The sequence below is a fragment of the Gorilla gorilla genome, chromosome 9 (assembly GCF_029281585.2).
Source record: "Gorilla gorilla gorilla isolate KB3781 chromosome 9, NHGRI_mGorGor1-v2.1_pri, whole genome shotgun sequence".
NCBI lineage: Eukaryota > Metazoa > Chordata > Mammalia > Primates > Hominidae > Gorilla > Gorilla gorilla.
In genome coordinates, this window is record NC_073233.2 from 136,279,861 (window position 1) to 136,307,823 (window position 27,963).

The following is a 27,963-nucleotide window of genomic DNA, read 5'->3' on the forward strand; positions in this document are numbered from 1 at the left end:
GCGGGCAGAAGTTTCACCTTCAGCCCTAGAAACATCTTTTCAAACTCCACAGAAGAATTTTAGACACTGTTCTAAACTGCAAAGTAATTATTAGATGTTGCATTTAATATTAAAAAAACAAGTCCCTTTTATCAACTTCTTATAAACAGGAGTTGTTTTTAAGAATTGCTCAGCCTAGTTGACAGATTGAAGAGGGTGAATTCTGAGTTAGGGCTCCAGCCAGCTTTCCCCAAATCAAGGATGATGGACATGATGTGTGTACACTTGAGATGGGTCAATATTCAACAGTGGCCAAAAGCACACGCTGAGCGGTAGAATAATTTCCACTCTAATTTTCAGGTCAACCCTCTAAGAGATATTTGGGGCAACATGATGACTCTGCAGTGGTTTTTCTCTGGTGGTTCTGTGTAGATTGAAGGATGGTTGAGGAGATAAACAAGGAGACAAACAGAGTGTTACCACAGATACCTGAATTTGTTTCTTCTCATCAAAAGTTATTTACCACACACTGGTTCTTTTGATCTCTTTCTGGTCCCTATCGAAGACATTGGCTTGTACCTTCACCTAATTCTCAAATCAAACTTTTCAAACTTTAAAATTTAAAAAAAAGAATTTAATTCATTATTTTATTTCATCTTTTTACCCTTTCTGCCATCGTCTTTATATTTCCCATCTCCCCAGGTAGTATATGATGAAATTGCCTCACCTTAGCCTTATATGTCAGGGGAAATGTTGAAATTAGCTATTTCTTGGGACCTAACACTCAAACTTAGTTAAGGCTTTGATCTTACTTTGGGTCTGAAAAATAAGACCAAAAAAAATGAATCTAAGATCACCCAGCACTGGACGGACTGTGGTGGGACATAAAATCTACAGCTTCCATAGCCTGGGAGCTCAGAGCATGAGGAAACAAAAGACCATCACTTCATCATCCTCAGCTTCAGTAAGGCACTAGATTAAAGGGTTAGAGATAGTAATAAGAACCATTTTTAAAACTAGATTAAAAGGTTAAAGTAGAAATTGGTATTGTCGTCTTTTTGTAAAATGCATATGGAGAGGGGGAAAGGAGCATTTCAGTAATCCGTCTCCAGTCTGTGCATTTAGTAAGTAAAACGCTAACCAGCACGTCTGCATCCACACTTCTACAAACACACTCCTCCTCTCTGCTAGATGTAAATGACTCCACAAGTCAGAAGCATGGAGTCGGCCTGAAATATCTTGCCCGCATTCCCTTTCCCTCATATATAATCAGTCTCATTAATCAACACTCCCACGTTTAAAGTCTGCTCTAAAAACAAACACATACATATCTACCTTGTCAAAACTAGTAATATCAAAGGAGAATTTTGCCCCTGAGAGGGATATTTTATATATATTTATGGTGCTATTACAATTATATGATCAAGAATCATTGTTTCTGTATTTTTAATTTAAGGCATGTTTCCATGAAAGATACCCATGCCTATGAATAAATGAAACTGTATCTGTTTTTCCACAAGGATGTTTGAAATTCTTTCGTGAATTTCATTCAAGAAGCACTTTGCATTCAAGACCCAGGTTCAATCCACAATTTGGGGTAAAGATCCCCGTAATCAAGTCACAGAATCTTGTTTGAGCTAACAACCAGTTATTCTACCCAAAGTAAAGAGGAACTTAAATTTTCCCATTGTTCTTCCAGGCTGGAAGATGTAAGAAACACACACAGTATAGTGTAGGTTTCCTCCATAGTTAAGTACCCCAGAGCTAGGCTGAAATCCAGTGTTGGATTGTTTCCAACTTATAGTAGGGAACCGCCAACGACATGAAAGAGCATTACCTTACCGGACTGATTCATATTCTACTTCCAGTCATAGTACAAATGATCACATGTCCACACCCACATGTGCTCTGATAAGTAGTCAATTGAGAGGAGTGAGTCAGGGAGCCGTAACTTTGCAGCCAACCTGCCAAGAAGAGCTGATGCTTTTAGAAATTCAGCAGCTTTTATTGGCATAGAAGTTTCAGCCTTATAGGCCCAGGGTTTCTCTGAGGCAGAGGCAAACCCTGTTGTTATGTTGTTATCTCAGGATTCTTTTTTTTTTTTGAGACAGAGTCTCACTCTGTTGCCCAGGCTGGAGTGCAGTGGCGCAATCTGGGCTCACTGCAAGCTCCGCCTCCCAGGTTCACGCCATTCTCCTGCCTCAGCCTCTCGAGTAGCTGGGACTACAGGCGCCCACCACCACACCTTTCTAAATTTTGTATTTTTAGTAGAGATGGGATTTCACCGTGTTAGCCAGGATGGTCTCGATCTCCTGACCTCGTGATCCGCCCACCCTGGCCTCCCAAAGTGCTGGGATTACAGGCGTGAGCCACTGCGCCCAGCCTATCTCAGGATTCTTAATGTAAGAACAGTTCAGTATGGAAAGAGTACTTACGACAGAGCTGTTGCAGAATGTGAAATCACCCATGTGCCTAAGTGTCTCCCTACTACCTGGAACACTAGACCACATGCAGCAGGCCCGCCTCCACAGGTGAAGGCCTCTGTTCAATTGAAGAGGAGCTTTGACACCTTGGAAACAGAGGTGGAGCCAAGAGGCTGGAAAAGCCTACCTGTCACTACTGAATTTTCAGAACATAACTGTAAATACCCTCTGGGTTTATTTGGGAGAAGAATGTGTATTATAAAGTATAGTTTGTAAATCAAAGCAAAGCACATGAATATGATCTTGTTCACATAAGTGCTAAGAAGGGCTAAATATATTTCCCTAGAATCGGCACAATCCCAGGGCTGAAGGCTGAAAGAAACCCCATCAAGCCCAGAAAGACACTGGTAGGTATAGTGGAAATAGTATTTGTTTTAAATTTAAAAAACAAAGGTGGAACTCCAAGTTTGCCACTATCTATAAGCTATTTATCCCTTCTATATTCACTTTCCTTATGGATAGAGAGGATTGAGTTAGTTGGCTTTTAAAAATCTTTCTCGCATGAAACTGACTGTAATCTAAGTCCCTTTTCCACTGCCTTTTTATTTGGGTTTTATTTACTCATTCAGTATATTCATTCAGCAACATTTATTCAAACACAAGACATTGCTAGATATGCAAATAGCTGCAACACCTTAAGCCCAACTCATGGTCTCCCATGGCTTTTCATATGTCTTATTCTCTTTGAGCCTCACAGTAATCCTGTGAGTATAGGCAAGCCTGTCATGTCTATTGCACTTTAACATGAGGACACAAGGAATTGGTGAGAATAAATGTTTCAACAAAAATGATATGTCTAAAAATGATAAGAAATGGGGTCAGTAACCATATCTTTTTACTCTTGGATTAAACTTTCATCTACTATTGCAAATTTTCTCACCAAAATAATATTCTGCCCTTTTAATTGGACATTATTCTTTATAAAATACCCTCTGGAAAAAACCTAGTTTGATCTTAACAAAACTCATACAAAGTTGTTAGAATCAAGCCTATCTGACACAACCAGACACGAAATAAAGACTTGAGACTATGTTAACTCAAATATAGTCGGCTACTTAGCTGAATTCTCATAGGCTAAATATAAGGAAGATTATAAACCACTCATTTTCTGCTATATATCAGGCAGGTACTATGCTATTTTCTTAACATATGTCTATTTAAAAATACTTACAATAGGCTGGGCACGGTGGCTCACACCTGTAATCCCAGCACTTTGAGAGGCCAAGGTGGGTGGATCACCTGAGGTCAGGAGTTTGAGACCAGCCTGGTCAACATGGTAAAACCCCATCTCTACTAAAAATACAAAAATTAGCTGGGCGTGGTGGCATGCATCTGTAATTTCAGCTACCCGGGAAGCTGAGGCAGGAGAATCGCTTAAGCCCGGGAGGCGGCAGTTGCAGTGAGCCGAGATCGTGCCCTTACACTCCAGCCTGGGTAGCAAGAGTGAGACTCCATCTCACAATAAATAAATAAATAAATAAATAAATAAATAAATAAATAAATACAACAACCGTCTTCAGAAGGAATTATCATTTAACAGGAAAAAATTAATGAGGCTCGGTTAAGTAATTTGTATAAGGTCACATAGCTAATAAGTGGCTGGAGTGAAACGCAAACATAGGCATGTCTGACTGCAAAGTTTCCAGCTCTTCCCACAGTTCACAGGGAGAGTCTATAATTGAAAATTGATAAACTTGGTTCCAGGTCACATCAAGCTATCTAACTGATCTCTATCTTTCAAGAGACAGTGTTCCTAACTTAGATATATCTGGAAGGAAAATCTGAGAGGGTGGAACTAAGAAAAAACACATTTACAAATAATATAATCAAATGAATTGGGTGATACCAGGTGATACCAGATGCCAGGATGAGAAAAATTCTACCACAGTCCTACAGAGAGAGGTTGTGCAGCTAGCGAGCAGTGGTTGGTATTATTTCTTAAATGTATCACACAGCTCTGTCCAATTACATTTTGAAGAGTTCAGTGCTTGAGGCTGGAAGTGTCATAGTTTTATTTGTCAGGATAATTAGGTTATGCTGCAGGAACAAATCGACCCTCAAAATCTCAGTGGCATAACAACAACTATAAAGTTTTATTTCTCACTATGCAAAGCCTGCTGCAGGTCCAGTAGCTTTCCAGGACAACTCTCTTTTGTGAGGTACATCAGGCTCCACTCTACTTCTCCAATATTTTTCTACAACACGCCTGGTCTTCAGGTTCCCATAGCAAAGAAAAAGACATATGGTCAAGTGCTGTCCCTTTAATGCTACAACCCAGAAACAATATGTGCCAATTCCACTTGTAGCCCATTTGTCAGAACTAGTCACATGACCTTACCTGGCACAGGGGAGCTGCGGAGCACGTGGTTTAGACGTTTGGGAAGCTGTAACTATCTCTGCCATATTACTTTTCAAGGACAGTAAATCCCATACCCAGCACATCTAAAGAGTGGGTATTTGGGGTTTTCCTTGCAGGGGCACTCTACCCTTTTTTACCCTTCTCTGTGCACCAGGAGACTGAACCAGACACATCAAATACACGCCCTCCTCTTCACTTCCTGCACCTCTGACTTCCTTTTGTATTACTACAAGAAGCACCTATGGAAGAGAAAAGTAAGGTCAAGATAATGATTGTTTTTTATTCCTGTGACATCTCCAAGGAATGAGACTAGGGCTCTACCATTTTCCACTGTAACTCTCTCTTTCTGGGCTCCAGAAACCGTTCCTATCCTTCATCCCTTCAGGGACCCCAGCAACCTATTCTTATGGAGCTGAGGGTATTGCACCATTTCTTGTGATTTCTCTGTACTCTGCTCACATTTTTATAAGTTATCTGTCTACTAAACTCTTTTCAGATTACCCAATTTAAATTCTCCTTCTGGTTCCTGCTGAGATACTGACTGATACAAGGGAATTCTGAGAAAGGATTACATATTTTAACTATTCAAAAGAGCCTCTGTTGGACTCTACCACTTGAGTTGGAAGTGTATTAACCTGTAATAGAATTTACTTATAATAACTGCATAAATTGGTGTTCTCTTTCTATTTCTCTCTGCATTTCTATCCATCCTCAGTATCAGAAAAGTTGATTGATTTTTTTGGATAGTTTGTGTTCTTAGAATCCCCTAGTGACCTCTCATTACCATAGAAAAATATCCAAAATTAATAGCCTAGATTTCAATACACTCCATTAATCAGCCAATTTTCAGTTCACTCCAGGTATATTGCTCTCAATTCTCCAGACCACAGGTTAGTAAACTATAGCGTGTGGGCCAAATCTGGTACATTTATAAATAAACTTTTATTGAAACACAGTCACACTCATTCATTCATGTACTGTCTGTGGCTGCCTTGACAACACAACAGTAGAGCTGAATAGTTAAGACAGAAACTACAGAGCCTACAAGCCTACAATATTTAGTATCTAGCCGTTCACTAGAAAAGTTTACTACCCTGGTCTCTAGATCACAGTATCATCAAAAGCATTCACATATCACATTGTCTCAGGCCTAGAGTGAAGATTATCTCTGGTATCAACTTCATCTGTAAAAAATTAGACTCAGATACCATTTCCAATCATATCCCTTCAATAAAATGTTTCAATGTTTCCAGCTAGATTTTTCCAGCAGCTTGTTTGCAACTTTACTTAGCATTTCCTATGTTACTTATTATACAAATTTAGTTGCTTTTATATCTGTTTCTCCTTATTAGATTTGAAAGAAACTTAACAAAAATTACATTTTATGCATCTTTGTATCTCCTTTGATGCCTACATAGTGTCTGGCAGCTTTAAGGTATTAAATAACTCTATGTTGACTGAATGAATATCTACAGTAGTAGGAAATATCAACTGCTCTTGAAAGGAACATGATCATGCTTCCTGGATTTGCATGAAGAAATTGACATCATTTGATTTCCCAGTAGTCTAAGGGAAGGGAGGAGATAAAGAGAAGAACTGTACCACTCTTCAAGACACAGTAGCTGCTCTTCTCATCTCAGCTCTTCTCATCTATAGTGAGGAGGGAAGAACAGAAACCTATATTTGCACAGATGTGAAAACAACTTATATTAATGTTGAGAAATAATACCAAGATACTGAGGGGCTGTGTGAGCTGGAATTAGTCAGTTAGGTAACAGTGGGTAACATAGTGGGATGTCCCAGTATATTTTAGTGTACATCATATTTTTTTCATTATCATCTCCCTCAATAATACCAAAAATATTTTTCTTCCATTAGTATATTTTATATTTCTTATGATACACTTTGAGATTCATTTCTTCCTTTAAGTTTCACAACAATCTTATACATTATGTTTGGTTCTGTTTTAATATTGGGAAATAAATAGAAAAGACCGTTAAAATAAGTACTCAATCATGTTATCTCTTCCTAAAAAAAGAAGAAAAATAAAAGAAAATAGACATTGGTCATAATTAGGAATCTCCTGTATATTTCCTTCCTAAAGTATTTGTGGCAGTGAATGGGATTTATCTTCTGAATTTTCAGACAAATTAAATCCCGAAAAAATGCAGCTATCTCTTCTCCTTTCCTCAAGCCAATTCAGTTGAAGCCAAAGGAATAAAGTTTTCTAAGAGCAAAACCAGTGTACACAATAGGGATGTTATAGATTATTAATGAAGTCATTTGTGTGGTTCTGACATTAGTTCATTTTCAAGCATCCTTATTTTTGCCACTGCAAATCCGTTTTTGAAGATGGTTTTTCTCCTCTCTCCTCCCAAAGACTATATCCAGGGAGAAGAAATAAATAGACGGCAGAAAGATTCTATGAATTGTGTAACCAGGTAAAACTTTGAACTATTAACTTGGGTGGTTTTCCACAGCTCTCTTTTATACCCTTCTTCAATTTCCATTGTCTTTATTACAATTCTACCAGTAGTAATAACTTTCATTATATTCTACTCTGTGGAGAGCAATTGATTCAGCTGAAAACCAACAGTCAAATTGAAGGCATTGAGTTTGAAAATCTGTCCGTACACCCATATCAGTAGTAAAATTCTTAAAAGTCAAGACTTTCAAACACATGAACTAAGGTTTGGAGAGAAAAGGAGAAAAAACGGAAAAGAAGGCATTATGATCAATGTTATAGTTAGGATGTTTGTCCCCTTCAAAACTCATGTTGAAATTTAACTCCCAGTGTAGGATGTGAGACCTAAATGGGAGGTGTATGTGTCATGGCGGCAGATCCCTCATGAATACATTAATGCACCAGGGAGGAATGAATAAATTCTCACTCTGTTAGTTTCCATGATTGGTGGTTGTTAAAAAGAGCTTGGTACCTCCCCTCTTGCTCTCTCCTGCTTTCTCTCTCGCCATGTGATCTCTGCACATGCCAGCTCCTCCTTCCATTTCCTCCATGAATAAAAGCAACCTGAGCCCCTCACCAGAAGGAGATGTCAGTGCCTTCTTGTACATCCTGCAGAATCACAAGCCAAATAAATCTCTTTTCTTTATAAATTTCCCAGCTTCAGGTATTCTTTCATAACAACACAAATGGACTAAAATCATCTAAAAAACATTTTTCCTACTCAAAAGAAGATAAAAGTATGACCAAGAGTAGGAAGAGGAAAATCATAGAAATGTGAAGAGAGTTTCAATATTTGCAAGTCTACATAAAGAACACCAATTTTTTGCAACAATGCCCATAGACAAACTAAAAGTCCGGAGAATCCCCAAGAGAAAATCTAGATCCATCTGTCAGGGACAATGGAGGGAGGATCCAGGAGCAGAAGAAAAGATTACTTACTTTCCCAATGTTATAGCCAGGGAGAACTGCAAGACTCCAAAATAGTCAATTATTGGCACCTGAGCTGTAAAGTAGTTATCACTGAGTGTTGGACAAATGGGATAGAGAACAGACTTTCATAATCCAATGCACTGCAGTGGAGTGAGGAGAGCACCCAGGCATTTTCATCTGGAATGGAAGTGGCTCAAGAGTCACTGGTGGCCCTGGAGATGTCTCATTATGGAGGCAAAATGAATGAGGCGTAATCTACAAGGATATAGTATCAGAGGAGGGGAGTGAAGTGTAGGACTTAGGGAAGGCTCAACAGAGACAGGAACTGACAACAAGCCAATGGAATTTGCACATCTGAATAGAAACCAGCGTGCAATGTCCACAGAAAGACAGTTAAAGGCACTTACCCTCAAGGTCAAAACAACTTACCCCCTCCCCAAAGTGAGATTACTTCACAGAGAAGAAATAAAAAAGAAGAAGAAAGAGCCTGAAGAGAGTGGGTTTAAATCCTAGTAAGACTGAATTAACATGGGAAGTGATTAGATCTATCGGGCAGAGTAGAGCTTGAGAAGCTAAGTTCAATTGCCCAGAAATAAGGGAAAACTTATTTGCACCCTTAAGCACGTGTCTCTGAAAACTGTGCCCTCTGTAATTGTTTGTAGGGTTCCAGTAAATACAGAAAGAGACAAGAGGTGCCTAATACATCATAAGACGTTAAAGGATACTGGCTAGCATTTACATAGTTCAGAGTGCTTTCCATGTGTTAACTCATGTAATCCTCACAACAACTGTAAGGGATAGATAATGCTATCCTCACTTTCACAACCGAGGGAGTCAAGGCATTCAATAATTTGCCCTCCATCAGGGTAGGAAATGGGATTGGAACCCAACCAAGGGCTCCAGAGGCTGGTGACTCAATTTCTGCTCAGATGGCCTCTCAGTTGAATTGCAGTGGTGGCAGCACCTGGGCTTCCATTGGTTCTTTCTACCAGAGACATTGCAATCTTTGCCTTCTGTCTCCAGAAATCACATCATCATTTTGGTCTATATCCTCTTGTCTCAACTCTGATTTTCCTGATTTCTAAGCCCTGGTCTTTCTCCAGCAGAGCCTTTCCATTCACACCTGAGCTTCATGATCCCTACAGTGGGAATCTCTGCCTCCCTTCACTGCCCCAGTGCCCCGGGCTCAATTTTCTGGCTGTCATTGGAAGGAACAGACTGGGGCCTCTGTCTGCCCTTCCCAGTCTGCTCCAGCTGGTCCTTTAGTTCTCTTTAGTTCTTTCTCAAGGAAGAAACACAGCTGCCCAGTCAGCTTCAGTGACCAATGCCAAAGAAGGCCAGGAGCAAAGCTAGGCATCACAGACAGTGAAGCATGAAGTTTTATTGAGAAAAATCCAAATATTGAAACAACTGTGGCAATGCGATGTTAAAGAAAGATCAAACTTATTTCCAATGGTTTCACAGGTAGGTCAATTACAAACACATGGAAAGCAGAAGAGGAAAATATATGTGTCCAAAGGAAGAAAAAAATTCTTAAAACTGGAATTAGGCCATAAAGTAATAACTACTTTGAGGGCTTGTGAGCTGCATGTCTAGAAGACATTCACCAAGGTCTAAATGTCCCCCACCTCAAGGGGATGCAGGATGGAGGAGGGAAGGAATGACTAGAGGACCTGTGTAATCCCTAAATTGCTATTATCCTAGATCAGATATCAGCAATCTTTTTTTCTGTACAAGATGAGATAGAAAAGATTTTGGACATTGTTGTTCTTCCATTTTCTATCAGCTACTCATTTCTGACATTATAGCTAGAAAGTACCACAGACAAATAGGTGTGGCTATATTCCAAAACATCTTTACAGGCATGTATTGCTTAACAATGGGGATACATTCTGAGAAACATATCTTAGGTGATATAATCATTTGCAAACATCACAGAGTATACTTAAACAAGCCTACTACATACCTAGGCTGTATGGTGTAGACTATCACTCCTAGGCTATAAATCCATACAGCGTGTGACTGTACTGAATACTGTAGGCAACTGTATCCCAATGGTAAGTATTTGTGCATCTAAACATACCTAAATATAAGAAAGATAGAGTAAAAACATGGCTTTATGATCCCATGGGACTACTGTCACATATGTGGTCTGTCGTTAACAAAAATGTTATGCAGCACATGGCTGCATTTGTAAAAGAAGGCAGCTGGGTTTGGCCTGCAGGCTGTAGTTTGTTCTAGATAATTCCAAATTTAGGTAATTTAAATCTAGGAAATAAATTTTTCCTAGATAATTTCGGCATCATTGTGAAAGAACTGTGAGAATTATGGGTGTAAAGATCTGAGTGAAGGGAAGAGGAGAAGCTCTACGCATGATTGGAGAGGCTGGGAAGCATGAAGGCTTTCTCCCACCTTTGGTTTTGTCTCAGGTTGGCATTCCCTGCATAGGTGGCTCCCTGCAGGCCTGAGCGGCCAGTGTCAGTGTCATGGATTCCAGGCAGCCTCCAGAGATCAACTGCCTGGAGAATCAAAAAATGTTAAATGTCCATGTTGAAAAACATAAAATTATTATCCAGTGCAACACTTCACTTTGAGAATAGAGAAATTAAGGTCCATAGAAGAAAGTAACTTCTCCAAGGCCACATTTGAGTGGCAGATCTAAGCCTTAAAATTGCATTGCCCATTTACTTTATTGATGTTTTCCTTGAATATGACTGAGGGTAGATATTCCACAAATTTGAGAAGTCCTGACAGGTGTCATAGCTGTGGGCTTACGTTGGTGAGACACAGCATGGGCTGAAGATGCACAGATTAAAATAACTCTACACTGGTAAATCCCCCCAAAGAATCGGTGGTACAATTTCTCATTTATTTTCTATATGTTCTTAAACAAGCCCTAGAAATATCTCATAAAATTGGATTATATTTATTTCTCTAAATGTATATTAAGCTCCTATCCAAAACCCACAGTTACACTTCCTCCTGTTCAGAAGTCCTCTTTACCGGTTCTGTGTGCCTCTGCGTCCTCCACACCTTCACTTCAAGCCCAGCCTCCTCTCCTGGGGACAGTAAGCAGAGGCACAGATTATCACTTGCAATAGCCAATGCCAGCCCCATGCACATTGCCTAAAGCTAAGCCTAAATCCACCTCACAGAAATGGCAGTTATCTAAAGAGTTCGTGAAGTACCCCCACCCATCCCATCCTGAAGATTCCACCCATTCTTCCCTTTGCCCAATAACCAGAGTGTTCTGGCAATTAGCTAGTTCAAAGCCCTCTCTCCTCATGGACACATGCTGTCAGAGAACCCAAAAAAAAAAGTAGCTATCTTCAGCAGCAGGAATCCAAAAACATCTGGGTTGCATCCCAAGCTGTCAGTCTTGCTAACTTATTAATAACAGAGGGAGATGACCAAAAAACTGGATAAAAGGTTATCAGCTTCTCTTCTCTCCTCTCTCGCATCTTTCTGATGGCCTGATTGATGCCAGATTGCCTGGCACGGGATAGAAATGCTATTTTTAGTTGGTTCCGAATCTGAGGGGCTTTTATTTCTGCTTGTGAACCTTTATAAATATTTAAGAGAAAGAAAAAGCATGAATGGGGGAACATGTGGCTGCATGGATATCCATCAAAGCTGGCTGTGGAAATTATAGATATGTGTGTGTAGCTGGAGAGCTGTCTGGAATTATGGAGCTGCGTGTGCATGAATAAAAGAAAACTCTCAAAGCCTTGGAGACAACTTCAAAGCCAAGAGGAAATCAAGGCTCTTAAGGTGCACAGCCTGGGCTCTTTATTCAACTGCTTCCCTGACCTCGGCCTCTGTTTTCCAGTCATAGTACAGGTGTGCTTACCTTCCCTCTCCTGAAAATGGGAAATGCTGAGTGGGAGAGGGGCTCCAAGATTTGGGTTCAAGCCTTGGGTCTTTCCATGACCACAGGCAAACAAGGTATTTCACCCACTAGGGCTCAGGATCCCATATAGAAAATGAAGTCAGCATGAAACTCCACATCTAAATTTATACTTGTAAAAAATTATTCTTCATTCTTGTGATCTTTATGCAAATTTATTCCTTCATTTCAGAAGAATCTGAAATGTCTTACCTTTTGTTTTCTCGCATGGCACATTAAAAAGTCAATTCGACAAGCATTTCCTGAGTGTCTGCTTCACTAAATACCCAGTGCTGGCCAGTGTGGGAAAAGAAGTTCTGGGAGGATGGTGTTCTTTGGTAGACGAATGGGCAAGATCCTCTTCAGTTCCCCCGGCACAGCTTCAAAAGGCGGCAGCTCCTTTCAAGAGGGAAGAGCCTATCAACTCCTTTTTTTTCAGGGAAAGAGCTCCCATGGATCCAAGTTTTCACCAAGATTTCACTCATTCTTATTTGTCTCACCAAAACTATGAATGATATATTCTGAAGGGCCGGAAAGGGGAGGGCAACCACCTGTACACTCATGCAATGATTCTTTCAGTAGTATTTATTGAGCACCTACTACGTTAAGTACTGACAATCCTGCATCAGAGAAGGAACCACAATGCCTGCATTGTGGAATTTACAATCCAGTTAGGAATTACAGGCATTGAAAAAATCATAACAAACTTGATAGACATGCATAGGATGTCACCGCATGGAAGCCCACAAGGGAGGTGGAATCATCCACTTCATAATGTTCCCTTTGACTGATCTCAGCATGTCCCTGTAGGAAGCCACAGACTATTCTTTAAAAGCCATCACAAGTATCTGAGAGCAGCCCAGGACATTCCTCCTGACTTGCCATCCTCTCCCTGCATCTACATCAATCCTCCTGTAGGTCCCCATGGCTCAGCTCTGTGGCTCCGGTCTCTGTTTTTATCCCTTCCTTGTTTATTATGTTTATGTATTCACTCCTTTGGAGTGGCAGTTCAAGCAGTCACCCCTCTTCAACTCAGGTGAGTGCTGGCAGGACCCCTAATCTGCCTCCTGACCATGCACACCAGGTACAGCTGAAGTAAAACCACCAGCCTCCCACCTTGACCTCCCAGCCCTCAGCCACCCATGGAAGAAGGCAGCATTGCAATGAAGGACAAACATAAACCACTTAGGCTCTGTGTCAAAGACTCTGCCCACGTGGGCAGAATGTCAGTCTTCCCTGTGAGTGTGAAGCGCTGAGGGGACAAATGAAAGAAAGAGACTGAGTTTCTCAGCAGTACAGACAAATTAAAGCTGGGACTGTCTGCCCGCTGTGAACCTTGCCAGCTGCGTTTTCTTCCCTGCTCCCGCATGAAGCCTCAATAAAGCAGGTCTGCTTGAGGGACCACCCTGCAGCTTACCTGTACTTTTATGACTTCCCCACACAGCTCTCATGCCCTTCCCACCCAGAAAATTCCTGCATTTCTGTCGAAATCTGGCATCACCCTTGAAAATTATTCCCTGATCACCACCTACCACCAGAAGAGATCATTTCTGAGCAGCCTTTCTCCCATAACACCTTGTACTTTTACTAACATGGAACCACTCCTTCAACAGATATTTACTGAGCTCCACCTTGCAGGTCCTGTGATTGGTTTTTGGCAGTCTGTCTCCTCTCCATCAGGATGGACAGCTTGAAAGCAGAACCCATACCTTTTGTCTGAGAATAGTGCATACATAAGCCCTCTGCCTAGTAAGTATTAGGCATTCAGTAGGTGCCTGATCAATTGATGATATACTATGACTTACTTTTTGAAGGAGCTGATAGACGTGAATTGGCAGAGAGAAGACCTGAATTGATATCAAGGGAATTAGACTCCATGAGCAAGATAGAACTAAATTTGATTAAATGGGTCTCTTTCAACATCGTAATGCCATTCCAGAGTGGAAGGCTCCACTTTAGGACAGCTAATCTCTGGTTTCTAAGTTTCCCTAAGGGATCCCAGACAGGACTATAATCTGTTCCACAGGCCCTGTCCTCTTTCCCCTTTCGGCCTCTGATTCTTAGCATTGCAGAAATATTACTCACAGAAATAAACTGACCTTTTGAAAAGTAACCGAAATCATGCATTCCAGCTGAGGACAATGAACTTGACGTTTAAAAAAGTATAAGCTTCTGTGCCAACATAATGAACTTGTTGGCTACTACTATGTTCTTTCAATTTTGGAATAAACATAAATGTGACCCTCAAACACTTGTTTTAATAAAATCATTTAGTGTGTGTGTTTTTTCTTTCTACCTTAGCCAAATGTTATTGAAAGTCCAGTGCGGTGGTTAAACCCTACCTTATCTCCTTAAGAGTCACGAAGATCATAGAATTTTTGTTTCAGAACCATGACCACCCCCTGCCCAATGACTTGTGTAATCCAAGATAGATCTGAAGGTGATTGCACATGATACAAATTTAATTCTATGAACATAAGTGTAGATGTGAAAACACAAAGCCCTTTGTTTGAGTTAGATTTATCCTTTCATCATTGATAGTAACAACCTTGGATATTCGCACAGTACCTGACAGTTTACTAAAATGTACTTATTGTTGTCATATTTAATCCTTCCAAAAAAGTAGGAAGGTGTTTTATTATTATTATCATTGCCTATATCTTATGGATGCAGAAACTCAAGTTTGGAAACATTACATGATTTGCCAAAGGCCAAATGTAAAACAGGTTTTAGAAACCTGTGAGGTGTGGAGGAAAGTGTACAGGCTCCAGCCAGACAAAACTTGGTTTGATTTTTGGTTCCTCCACTTATAGCTTTATGATCTTTGACCTAAACAGCGATTACAACAAAATGTATCTCATGCCCACTGTGCCCAGGTCAATGTTCTAAGCACTTAGCTTGTCTTATATTATTTAATCTTCATAAGAGCCTATGAAATAAGTTCCATCATTATTCCCACTGACAGCTGAAGAACCTGAGACACAAAGGGATGGGAAACTTGTCTGGAATCTTCTAACTGATCAGTGGAAAAAACAGAATTAGAACCCATGTAATTTGACATCAGAGCCCAGGCTCCTAAGCACTAGGAAACTCCTTCTCCCTAAGTCAGTTTGCTTCTCTCAGTCACAATATTCTCATTGGTAAAAGGGAGGTAAATGGCGCCTACCTTGCAGAATTGTTATTAAAAGTAGAAATAATATCCATCAAGTACCTAGCAAAATTCCTAGTAGGGCGCTCTCACCAAATTTTCAGATTTCTCTAACCCACGTGAGATTTTCCATGATATGCTAGGCCAGGATTTTTATTCTGAACTCATTTTGGAGTCCATAAATGAGCTTCAGAGACAATGCAACCCTCCTGAAATGGCATTGGAAGGTCTATCTCTGTCTCTGTCTCTATCTCTTTCTAGCTGTGTGTGTTTGTGTGTGTATGTGTGTGTGTGCGCGCATGCATGCACTCATTTTTCTGGGGACACTGTCTCTAGCTTTCATCAGATTCACAAAAATGTCCATGTCTCCCAAAGAAACATTAGCACTACTGTTGGATAATCTTGAAATAAGTCATATACTCTCTAACTCTATTTTTTCATGTATAAAATCATTTAAATATTTTATCCAATCAACATCCTCAGCAGAAATGTGTTTGCCAATTCAACTTACTGTTAATCAAGTTTTAAGCTCATGTTATAAGAAGATCTATTTCGTTTCTTGGATGGGTATAATTGAGTTTGAAGATCTGAGGAAAGAAATGTTTCCTATATCTTGGCCTTCCTCCCTATCAGCTGGCTGTGTTTGGGGCTGAGAAGAAGTCTGCATCAGCACATGTGAGTGTGTGTGTTTACATGGGCCCCAGGGGAAGTGATGACTGTGAGGCAGGCTGTATGCCTGTCCTGAAATGGCTGCCCTCCTCTTATCAGAAACCAATGTGCATGTTTATTCTATTCCCTAATTAATCTCCTCCCAGCAAACCACAGACTGCCACAAGCAGCTTGATGCCTCAGCACACTTGGCAGCCAGGCAGGTCACTAATGAGTCCTCATCACCCTGGCCTTGTTTGTTGCCCCCCAGCTCACCAGGAACTGGACTCTGCTGGGCTGATGAGAAGTGGGTGGAAGGGAGTGTACTGGCCCCACAGCCAAGCCAGGGATGGACAGCCCCAGAGAGTCCCAATCCTCACACTGTCAAAGGACAGCAGACACATCTGATGCCAGTTTATATGAGGTTGACATGAAGTTCAAACCAGCCCACTGCTATTTTTAGTGGAGAGGTTGGCGGTGTGATTGCAGAGGGCCTTATTTAATAAATCACCTACTCCCGGGATTCGAGAGTAAACAAACGCTATGAGCAGTGTGAAGCTGCCATCACCCCTCCTGCTCTGCATTTGCTTTCTCACCTTTGCTCGCCTTCTATTTCTGTTTCTCTGTTCCCACTTCTGTACTTCCTTCAGCTGGCTCTTTGAGAAACACAGCTGAGCTTAATGCATTCATTAAGTGGAACTAAATATTCCCGAAAAAAATTGAGTTATGACAACGTTTTGAATAAATATTTCATGGTCCTTAAAAGATTCTAGGGATGTCTATATAAACCACCTTCCAAACCCTCTTGCTTAAAGGGCTCTTGCCTCATTAGGGCACTGGCATTTCAATGTTGTATGCATTTTAAGATTAAAATTAAAATTGTTCTAATTAAATAGCTTCATTCACCACAGCCTCTTATGTTATTATAATCACCTGTAAGTTATGCAATGGTGATAAATGGCATAAAGCTTTAAAGGTTTCAGATAATCATACCTATTTTCTTCACTCTCTCTCTCTCTCTCACCTCCTGAGCTCAAGCAATCCTCCCTCCTCAGCCTCCTAAGTATCTGGGACTACAAGCATGTGCCACCCTACCTAGCTAATTTTTTAATGTTTTTGTAGAGATGGGGTCTCATTATGTTTCCCAAGCTCATCTCAAACTCCTGGGCTCAAGCAGTCCTCTCCCCTGGGCCTCCCAAAGTCCTGGGATTACAGGTATGAGTTACTGTTCCCAGCTCCTATTTTCTAATCTCCTCCCACACATTCCCCAATCTTTCATAATCTAGGTTCTGCTCCCATCACTGATGGAAACTGCTTACTTAAAAGTGACCTGAGAGCTTCCAAATACCTCTCCCCTCTCACACCTCTTCCTGCTCACCTGCGGACCCCCATCAGAGGGACCACTTCTACCATGTGACAGCACCCCCCTTACTTTCTGTCATCCAGCCCAGCACTGGTTGCCTTCCACTTATTTAGACTTTTCTATCAGCCCATGTTGCCGAGACTTTCATCTGAATCTTCCCCTTATGTGCAATCCTTATGTTCAGCTTTGGTTTATTCACTTACCTAATAATGTTATTATTAAGTGCTCATGAACGCCAAAGCCACTTCCAACAACATATCAAACTGATTATCTGAAAACCTTCCAATTACAAAATACCTAGAAAACTCAGTAATTATATAAGAAGTAGTTTCAATAAGGGGGAAAACACAACAAGAAACATGAAAGTAGGAGGAAAATTTTTTAAAAAATAGTATGCAGGGTATCAAATAATCCCATCTTTTCTCAAGCAAAATCCAAACCCATATTTTTGACCACCTACTAGACAGTCTCTTTTGACTATGCTATAAAAGGCTTAAGCTCAATGTGGTGAGAAATGAGCTAAATATCTTTCTTCAAAATGTTTCTTCACATTTGTTCCCAGGCTGAGTACACAGAAACATAAATCTTCTGTTCATACATTCCCAGAATTTCTAAGTCATCTTTTACCTACCCTCTCTTTGGTCCTGCTGTAACCTGGAATCGAGTGTACCTGGAAAGAGTCCTGGTACCTATGAGTCTATCTGGTTACTTCCTATTCATTTTCTCCATTTCCTAAGTCCCCGTGGCTAGACTTCCTTACCTTGTGCATTCTCTAAATGCTCTCCTGAGACCAAAATCCTTCTCTAAGAAGCCGGTGTCCTGACACTGTCTAGTTTTTACCAAACCCTTCCGTGAGATCTTCTGTGCCATAACAGCATTACCTCAATGACATTACTGTTATTTGGGGCATCACACTTGACTAAATATATCCTCTGTCACACTGAACCTATAGCCAGATTCCTAGCTTACAGCCCTTAGCTTAAATATTGATCCTGGCAAGTTTAGCAACTTGAAAGTCTGCTGTCAACATGCCCTTTGCTCTGTCCTGGAGGAGAATATTTCTTTAATATAGGGATACACCTTGAACCTGAACTAGACAATTACTGGGATGCTGGTATTTCAGGACAAATATCTGGGTGCATAACTGGTGTATTTGAACTTTGCCTATCAGAAGTTTATTTGCATGAGGATCTCATGAGCATCTTGGGAGAAAACACTTCTCAAGAGAAGAAAGAGTTAGGCAGGCCAAGAAGTAAAGTCTCAGTCACTGAAAAGAAGGAATAACTCTGAGTTTAATGTGGTATTAGTACACTGGATATCCCTCCAAGTCCAGCAAACCATGGAGTCCTCTATGTGAGCTTTACAAAAATGGTGAGTCGGCTATAAGGCCTGAAATGGAGAAGCGTTAATTAGAGGCTATTGGTGCTGTGATAATTACCAGACTGAATTCCTGGCTGCCACTTGTGCATGCAAGAGTGAAAAGGCAGCTCAGGCCTGGGGCCAGTGAGAGGATTAACTGGGGGAAAAGCCACTCATTCTCACAACAATCCAATGCCCCAGAGCCCATGGGATGAAAACTGTGACTTAAAATTCAGCATAGAACACAGAATAAAAAAGATCAGAAGGGCATGAGATGAAGGAAGAACCGGGAAGAAGCAACAGGCACAAGAGTAGTTTCAGGACATAGAATTGGTACAAATATCTCAGCTCCAAGGAGCTCACACCTCCTCTCTTTTCCCCCAGTAGATTTACATTTCACTACGACTTGCCAGCATCACAGTCTCATGCTCCTCTCCATTTCTGCAGCAAGGTAGCTTATGAGCAAGAAGCTGTGGCAGCAAGTGCTGGGGCAGAAGGTCGTGCTGTGACAAACTAGTTTAACCACTCCCTCCCCATACACCCCCAACCACTTTCAACATAGCCTGGTTCAGCCACTGAGGCTTGCTTAATTATAATTAACTCTCCTCATCTGCCTTACATGTCTTCCTTTTCCCCTTTCCTTTATCTTTATTTTTAAACCATGGTCAAATGCCTGTTTTTCAAAGTCTCTCTCTCTCCCTCCTACATGTTAAACAAGGTTAAACAAGAGGCAGGATGTGAAGTGCACATTCTCATGTCTCCTAAGATGACTCTTGAAAAATCAAGTATGACTCTTGAAAAATCAATATTGCCATGAAAACTATCAGGATTCCCTGCTCCAAATAATGAATAAATGAAATGACTGGTCTAAAGATCAGCAACAAATTGGAGACAGAACAGAGGTGACTCTAAATATGTAATTTATCCCCTTAAACAAAAGGAAATTGATCTCTTATTGAATTATATCCACTTGATACTGACAAAGTAACTTACTGTGTATTTAACATAGTAGAAATGCTAGATCAATAACAGATGGAGTCATATTGTGGCTTCTGGTCATAACTCCAGAGCATGAATGGACCCATATGTTTCTAAGCACCCTGGACAGTTCCTTTGCTCTCATCAGCTCTACCACTTGTATCTTCTCATTGGGATAAATGCGTCATATTATCGCTACATAGGTTTTAAAATCATGTGTCAGAAATCATATTAACTGTCATTGGCCTCAAACTCCTTTTCTGAGAGGTGAAGAAATTAGGACCCAGACGGGTATTACATTGTTCAAGGTCACTATCTAGTGCAGGAAAAAAATTTCAGGCCTCCTAAGTCTGATTCTGAAAGTCCTTTCTACAACATATCAAGATTTCCTAGCTTCCTCCTAATAATTATTTTTTAAAATAAGAGAAGCCAAGAAGGTTATCAGACTTTCAAGATATTTATTTGCCAGAGTTAACTTTCTCTCCTCTCTCACCCTTCGTAATCAGAAACCGTGATCCAGAAAGAACATGTGTCATTCTTTCCATGTTTTCCATGCCTAGATGAAGTTTAAACTCTATCTTATCTACTTATATATTTGCGTTTTTTAATACTTCTGTAGATAGTTGGGACATAAAGATGTCAGAAAACCAGTATTTCCAAGTAACGTGCCTCACATACAGGAAATGGGAGCTTACATTCCCTTTAAGACATTATCATAGATGTACAAAAATATGGTTGATTCAAAGTATTTTTAACATAATAATACATCTTTGAACGGTAATTGTGCCTTGATTTCCAGCACATATTTCTATCAATAACTTCATTTTAAAATCATTAGGGCCTTCTGCTGTTGTTGCTTCTGAAAGCTGATACTAGAAGTGATGTACTCCGAGGAGCCCCTTTGAAAACTTTGTTATGTAATATTACTTACAATAATCCATCCTTTCCTTTCTGCATTACCACTGTATTGCCGATTTTCCTTCTGAGTCAGTTTTTGTTTATAAACATTAACGCATCACATTTTAGGCTCTGCTAAGGTGAAATGCTGTCAAAATAAATATACTTTTTCAAAACTCATTTCCATTTCCTCTCTTCCCCAATTTCCTGATGCAATAAAGCTCTTCTTCTTTTTTGTTAATGTCCTTGATTTTGACATTGTTTTTCCAAACAGGCTTCGAAAATACCATCTTTACCAATGCGATTATTCTAGAACACATCTATTCTCAATTCTTATATTCTTACATATCTTTTTCCTAGCCCTGCCTTTCATCCTTTTTGGCCAACTAAAGAAGTCCTCCCACCACCCAACTTTTCACGTCATCTGTAACACTAAAACTATTTCAAGTTTTAACCGCTGCTAGAAAGAGGATTTTAACAACCCATGATTTGCCACAGCCATACATTTTATTTGTATACCATCCTGTCCTTTATCTAGAACTAGACTGTCTATCATTTCTTCCTTCAATATGGTGTGGTCATATTGCCAACAATACACATTTTGAGCATCAACCTTACTTAAGGACACAAAAGCTATGAAACATGTTGTATACCACTGAAAGCTACAGGCGGTATGTGATTCAGATGATGGATGCTCCATAATGGATAAAAGGTTCAGAGAAATTCTTCCGGGTCAGATCAAGCTGGAAATGGCAGTGAAGAAAGGGGAGAACATAGCCCATTGGAAAGGAAGAGGAAAATTGTTCCACAGGTTATGCCTTGATTTAATAATTGGTTGTATAATATTGGTAGATATGTAAACATAATTCAATTAAAAAAGACTTCCAAAAAATCTTTCTAAAAGACAAAAATATCATCTATTTATATGCACTGAAGCAAAAATTAAAAAACTTCTTTATATTAGCTGGAGGCGGTGGTGCATGTTGTGAGCCCAGCTACTCAGGAGGCGTAGGCTGGAGAATCATTTGAGCCCAGGAGTTCAAGGCCAGCCTGAGCAATAGTAAGACCCTCGTCTCAAAAAATAAATTAATTAAAATAAAGATAGAGATAACTTTATATTAATTTTCTGAATATTAAAAACATAAGCAAAGTAATATATACTTGGCATATATTTATATACTTTAATCCGTTTATTAGTCATAGCTGCCTCTAAAACTGTGTCAGGAGTATTTTTTTGAAGAATATAGATTTTATTAAGTGAGTACTGTTATTTTTCAGTTTTTCCTTAAAGTTTTCTACACTCTGCTTAAAAGCTGAATTTTCATTTCATCAACTTGTAATTACTGGCATTATCAATTCTTCTTTTAGCCCATATTACTTTTTATTGAGAAAATACTGTAAGTGCTTAGGGGAATTAAGAACAAATTCTGCTAAAGAGGGGATATTCTTAATTCTAATTTTTTTACAAGGAAATATGTAAGTATTTCAGCTCAAAGATTCTTAAAGTTTCTGCTTTTGGATTCCAACCAAATTATTTTATTTTATTTTATTTTACTTTTTTACAAGATCTGGCTCTATCACCCACGCTGGAGTGAAGGAGTGCAATCTAGTCTCACTGCAACCTCTGCCTCCCAGGCTGAAACCACCCTCTCGCCTCAGCTTCCCGAGTAGCTAGGATGACAGGCACGCACCACCACCCCCGGATAATTTTTGTTTTTGTTTTTGTTCTTACTTTCGTTTTCGTTTTGGTAGAGACGAGGGTTTTGCCATGTTGCCCAGGCTGGTCTCGTGAGCTCAAGCGATCAGCCTGTCTCGGCCTCCCAAAGTGCTGGGACTACAGGTGGGAGCCAATGCACCCAGCCCAAATTACTTTATTTGACAAACATTTTATAGGTTCAAACCTTTCAAATAACATATCTCTATTTATAATTTTTCAATGTCTCACAAAATGTAAATGCTGTAAAATTATAAGTCATCTCAACTTAATTCCATTCTTTTAGAGAATATAAGTGCATCTAATTAAAAATAAAAGTTCCATTTAAAAAATCTTCCCTCAAATAGGTATATTTCAAATTTCCATTGAATTTCAGAATTAGAGCTTCTATTTGAGCTCTCAGTCTCATTTGACCAGGTAAGCCCCTGCATTTGTATTCAAAGTCAGTTCCTCTTCTGTATTTTTTATTTTCAAGATCTTTCTGCTTGCAAATTTTGTTTTTAGTAATTGCAGTTTTCTAAAATCTTCAAAAGGTAAAGTTTTGTTGTATGCAAATCATTTAAAATTATGATAAAATTAAAAAAATTAGCCAGGCATGGTGGCATATACCTGTAGTCCCAGCTGCTCAGGAGGCTGAGTCAGGACGACTGCTTGAGTCCAGGAGTTCAAGGCTGCAGCGAACTTTGATTAAACCAATACACTCCAACCTGGGCCACAAAAGTAGACCCTCTCTCAAAAAAAAATTTTTTTTAATTAAAGAAAGATTCCCAAATGACTTGGACCAAAACACAATTAAATTTCAGAGAACTTATTTATAAAAAACAGTATAATAACTTTATAAGACATTCAGGTCAATTAATATAAAATTTAAACATTTGTAAAATTGATGGCAGGTAGAAAAGGACATCTTTTTATTTATAGTTTTTTATATTTAAAATTTATAACAAAAAGTTCAAATTTACCTATTAGCTCTAATGCTCTAAGGCATTCACTATATGTATCAAAAAACTTTTCTTGTGCACATGAAAATAGTATTCCTTATATAGCATCTTGGCAGAATTGAGAAAATATCTCTCAAATAACATTTTTGTCTTCTGTCATTCAGATAAGAAACTTGGTAGAATATACTAATATAAAATTGGCAACGTGTAACTGCTAGTGAATATTTTATTCTCTACATGGGGCCAACACAATAGTTGCTATTACTTTGGTTTTTGTATTATGCCCACAGAAAAACTTGGAATTAAAAACAAAAAGAAATTAAATTGGAAGAACAGCCATTTAAAACTATACATGAAAAGTCAAGCTTCAAGCATTATACGTAAAAAGCACCTTCTAGAACTACAGATATTAAATTATTGTCTTCAGGTACCATCTTCTAAAAATAACTACTAATTTTCTAGGAGATGCTGATGCCACTTGAGCAGATTTGTGTGTTCTTGTTTCTATGTGGTCAGTGAGAGCACCACAGCCTCTGAGGTAGATGGTGCACCTGGACAAATACTTGGTGCAAGTTACAGAGTCATCACCAACTTTCTTGAGAATGAAAACTTAGTACTTAAACTGTTATTAAACAGGCATTTTGATTATTTTTTAACTTATTTCTGTCAAAAGGGTTTATTGCAAAAATAAAAAAGTATTACAAAGCAATGAAATAGTGGCTATAGATCTATACCATACAGTAAGTAGCAAAAATACCATAGCAAAATCATGCACACAACTCACTCCATTCTCTATACGCTGTAGAGTGTACAGGACTGCCTGGCTTCTATATCATGTTCGTCTAATAGAATTTCCCACCCTTGCGGTCGATCCTGCTGACTGGAAGCCTGACAGCCTCACACGTCTCTCAGGCCATGTCACAACTGGCTAGTGAAGCAAGGGTCCATGAGCACAGCAACTTCCAGAGCTTCTCCTAGCTCCACTCACAGCCAGAAAGAATTAGCTACCCCACACTGCTCGTATCTAAACGCGCTTTATTATATCATTGAGCATCTGGCATTCCTCCCTTGAAATGGAAGCATTAATTAGCTGTATCCAGAAAGAGGGCCTTAACTACATGTCAAGCTGAGACCTCCTTTCACTATGTGTGAGTCTCATATAGACTAGAAGAGCTCACAGCAGAACCCTTGGGTACAAAGTGGAGGTCTCCCAAACTCAACCCAACAATGTGGTCCTATCAGTTTAGTGCAACCATTAATACTAATGCTTTGTTAGAGAATAAAAAATCCAGAGCTAATGCTAAACTAGCCAGGATGCCGAGCAAAAGGCAAAACCTGGAGACTGTTGAAACTGAGACATATATCACTCCTACTGTATTAGTCCATTTTCACACTGCTGATAAAGACACTCTCGAGACTGGGTAATTTATAAAGAAAAAGAAGTTTAATGGACTCACAGTTCCATGTGGCTGGGGAGGCCTCACAATCATGGCGGGAGGTGAAACTCACATCTTACATAATATCAGACAAGAGAGAATGAGAACCACGCAAAAAAAGCAATCCCTTATAAAAACCATCGGATCTCATGTGACTTATTCACTACCACAAGAACAGTATGGGGGAAACCACTCCCATGATTCAATTACCTCCCACTGGGTCCCTCCCATAACACATGGGAATTATGGGAGCTACAATTCAAGATGAGGTTTGGGTGGGGACACAGCCAAACCATATCACCTACCATAAGCAAACCACAAAAATACATTTTAAACAAAAATTTTCTTAAAATATTTAAATTTCTACATTGTAATGTTCAGTAAAGATCATGGTTTTTCTACATAGTTTCTCTACTTTAAAAAATGTCTCTGCTCAGATGAGACTGTGTATTCCAGAAGGCTTTACAAAACATTAGGTTAAACCGAATGAAGTTGCCCTCTTTGTCATTCAGAACAGTTGAATATCACCAAGTTTGTACTGATAATCCTAATATTTAAAACAACCTATAGTTCAGAAGATATGTTATTGAAACTGAAGAGTAAAAAGAATTTCAGAGAAACAATAAGAGGACAACATTAAGAAAATATGCACATCCCGAAGAGAATTAGAATGTGGAAGATCAAGAGTCATAAAAGTTATACAAAGGTCTTTGCTTTAATTACGTTCCTAAAAATTTATAAAATGTGTTTTGAGCAATGCTTACCCTGAAATATTCTTAAGGGGGTATGAGTTCAAAAACAAAAAAGAAACCAGAGGTTCATAGAGGATACCAGTAATTTGTCTGGCACTTTGCAAAGTGAGAAAGAGAATTGAAAACTGAATGGGACTGATTAGACAAGAAAAGAAAGAAAAGCAAGAACAGATTCTCGGGGAAGAGTGGGCCTTGCCCTGAGGTGTACCAGTCACGCACTTAAAACCCTTTAACATCTAAACCCTGTTTAGCACATGCTAACGCCCAGCTGGAGACAATTTTCAATTCTCCCCTTAATTTTTCTCAGGTGCTGAACTTGTAAGACTCCCCCCCCACCAACTACATAACGCTCATGTCATGGTTGAAGCTGTCTCACTCTATGCAATAGCATGGGATTTACTGCACTGGTGAGTTATGAGGGAAACTGTCTTATTTTAATTTGGGATGAAAGGGGAGCATGGGGGATTGGGGGACAACTTCGCTGGTCTTAGACCTATGATCCACCACAGCTTTGTTACAAACTAGTTGTGTCAACAGACAGTCACTGCTTTTTTCTAGATTCCACAGATAAAGGGGGAGCTTGAACCATTAAACTCCTAGGTGATCTAGAAGTTTTCCTTAAATTAGAATATTTTCCTTAATTTAGAATAATGCAAAATTAGCTGACAGCTACTGTTTCAATATTTGTGTTCTTAGGTGGCTCCCAGAGAAGGGAAAAAAAGAGCAAAGTCCCAGGAATCTTTAATTAACATGGAAAAAGTTACAAGATCAACAGAGACAGAGCAGGGCAAAGTAGAGGTTGGGGGAAGTGGGAATGAATATGTATACTTTCAAACTATTTCTTACCAAACCTGCCTCTGGGAGCCGTGCAAAAGGAACATCATTTAAAGAGTTTATTTTTGCTTCTTGCTGAGATCTGTGTGACTGAAATTCAGCCTTGTTTTTTTTTTTTTTAATCCTCCTGCTGTTTTTCTGTTAGTTCAGAACTGAGCATTTGAGAGATATTTTGACTCTGAAAAAAAAAATAAACAAACTGCAGGGTAAAGTTCTATGTCTGGACATTTTTCTTATAAAATTTCTGGGGGGTTACATATTTGAGAGACTTCAAAGCATATGTTGTTAATCACTCTTTTGGCATTTCATTAACATTTACAATTCTGACATAATAAATATAAATGAAATCCTTATTGGAGACATTTAATATATAGTTCAATATGCTATGAGTAGAATAAAATGTCCAAAAGGAGAGAGGAAATGAATTTCCATGTGTGTCTTTCAGGGTAGCATTTTTTTCTTGAAGGATATCCTCCAGAAACTAGAGGATGCCACCGTTAGTGTTTGCTACCACACCGATAATTCACCTGGTAGTGAATAAAGCTGTTTTAATTACAGATCCTACATGGACCATAAAATGATAGTCCAATTTTCATTTTTTAGACAGGGAGACTGAAACATTAAGGATATGGGATTCACCAAAGGTCACATGGTGCTTAGTGACATAGTCACGCCTTCCAGCTCTGGCTCTCATATGTATCATAACATAACATAACCCATCTTATCCCATAGATTAGATGATACTCACTCATGGAAATTTCATTGTCAGTCTTCCATTCCACATTTGCTATATGGCCTTAGGATCCTTACAGCCTAATTTTTCTATTAAGTTGGAGGTTTTCACCTTCTTGTTGAAAGTTGGAAATTTAGAGCAAAGCAAATAAGTTAGTTCACAGTACGAATATATTAGAGATATTCAAGCAGGAGGGGCCAGGGAAAGTAGATTTAAGAGAAATTACTCCATCTCTTTTCCTTTAAGTATTTTTTTCTCTGGGAATTTTTCCACTGTTCCTCCAAAGATCAGAACATTGAGAAATATTAAGACCTGATGTTAGCAAAAGTCTGTTAGCATTAATTAACCCAGCTTGGTTTTCACTAGGGTGCCTATAGTGTTTTAGCCTCTATTTCAAAACTCAAAATAGTCTGAAACCCAAAGTTAGTTTTTAGTAAATGAGTCACTGAAATTCCTTTGGAAATAAAACCTGATATAGACTGATATATTTATTTATAGTTTTTATTTATCCTACTAAGTATGAATATTCAACAAATATTGATGCATTTATTTAAAAGGTGTGTCTTCAGACCCTGCTGGGGTGGTAATGTAGTGGTAGAGGCATTATATTACATTTCTAAGATTCACAAAATCTCAAATTACAAGACACATCTGGCAATTTGGGATTTTGAATAAGAAAATATAGAGTTGTATTATATGAAAGTTGTGTGCTTTCAGAGCCTTGGAAAAATTCAATGCATGATTTGTGGCACTCAAATGAGATGATCTAACTCAACTTTAAGTCTTGCAGCTAGGCACTGGGCCTATTTTGAGTGGCAGTGTCTCTTATACGTACAGAGCATATTCTGTACCATACCAAAAGAAATCACATTGACTTTCTCAGAGGTCATTTCAGGGAAATTCTTGACTTTCTCAGAGGACATTTCAGGGAAATTATTTCCAAGAACTGAAAAGCACCATAGCCTAGATGCAGAAACAATTCTTGTGCTCTGAGTACACACATAAAAACTCATGAGTTGATGGAACTCAGCAAATGCAGCAGTTAGCAATTACGCTAGT

The 27,963-nt window shown here is 39.2% G+C and overlaps 1 long non-coding RNA gene across 1 annotated transcript; it reads left to right on the forward strand.

The window, feature by feature from the left end:
• The first annotated feature begins 4,903 nt into the window (after window positions 1–4,903).
• On the forward strand, window positions 4,904–25,670 carry LOC129525215 (uncharacterized). Its single transcript, XR_008669354.2, has 3 exons — window positions 4,904–5,075; window positions 7,202–7,262; window positions 25,645–25,670. It is a non-coding gene; the product is annotated as an uncharacterized lncRNA (long non-coding RNA).
• The last annotated feature ends 2,293 nt before the right edge of the window (window positions 25,671–27,963 follow it).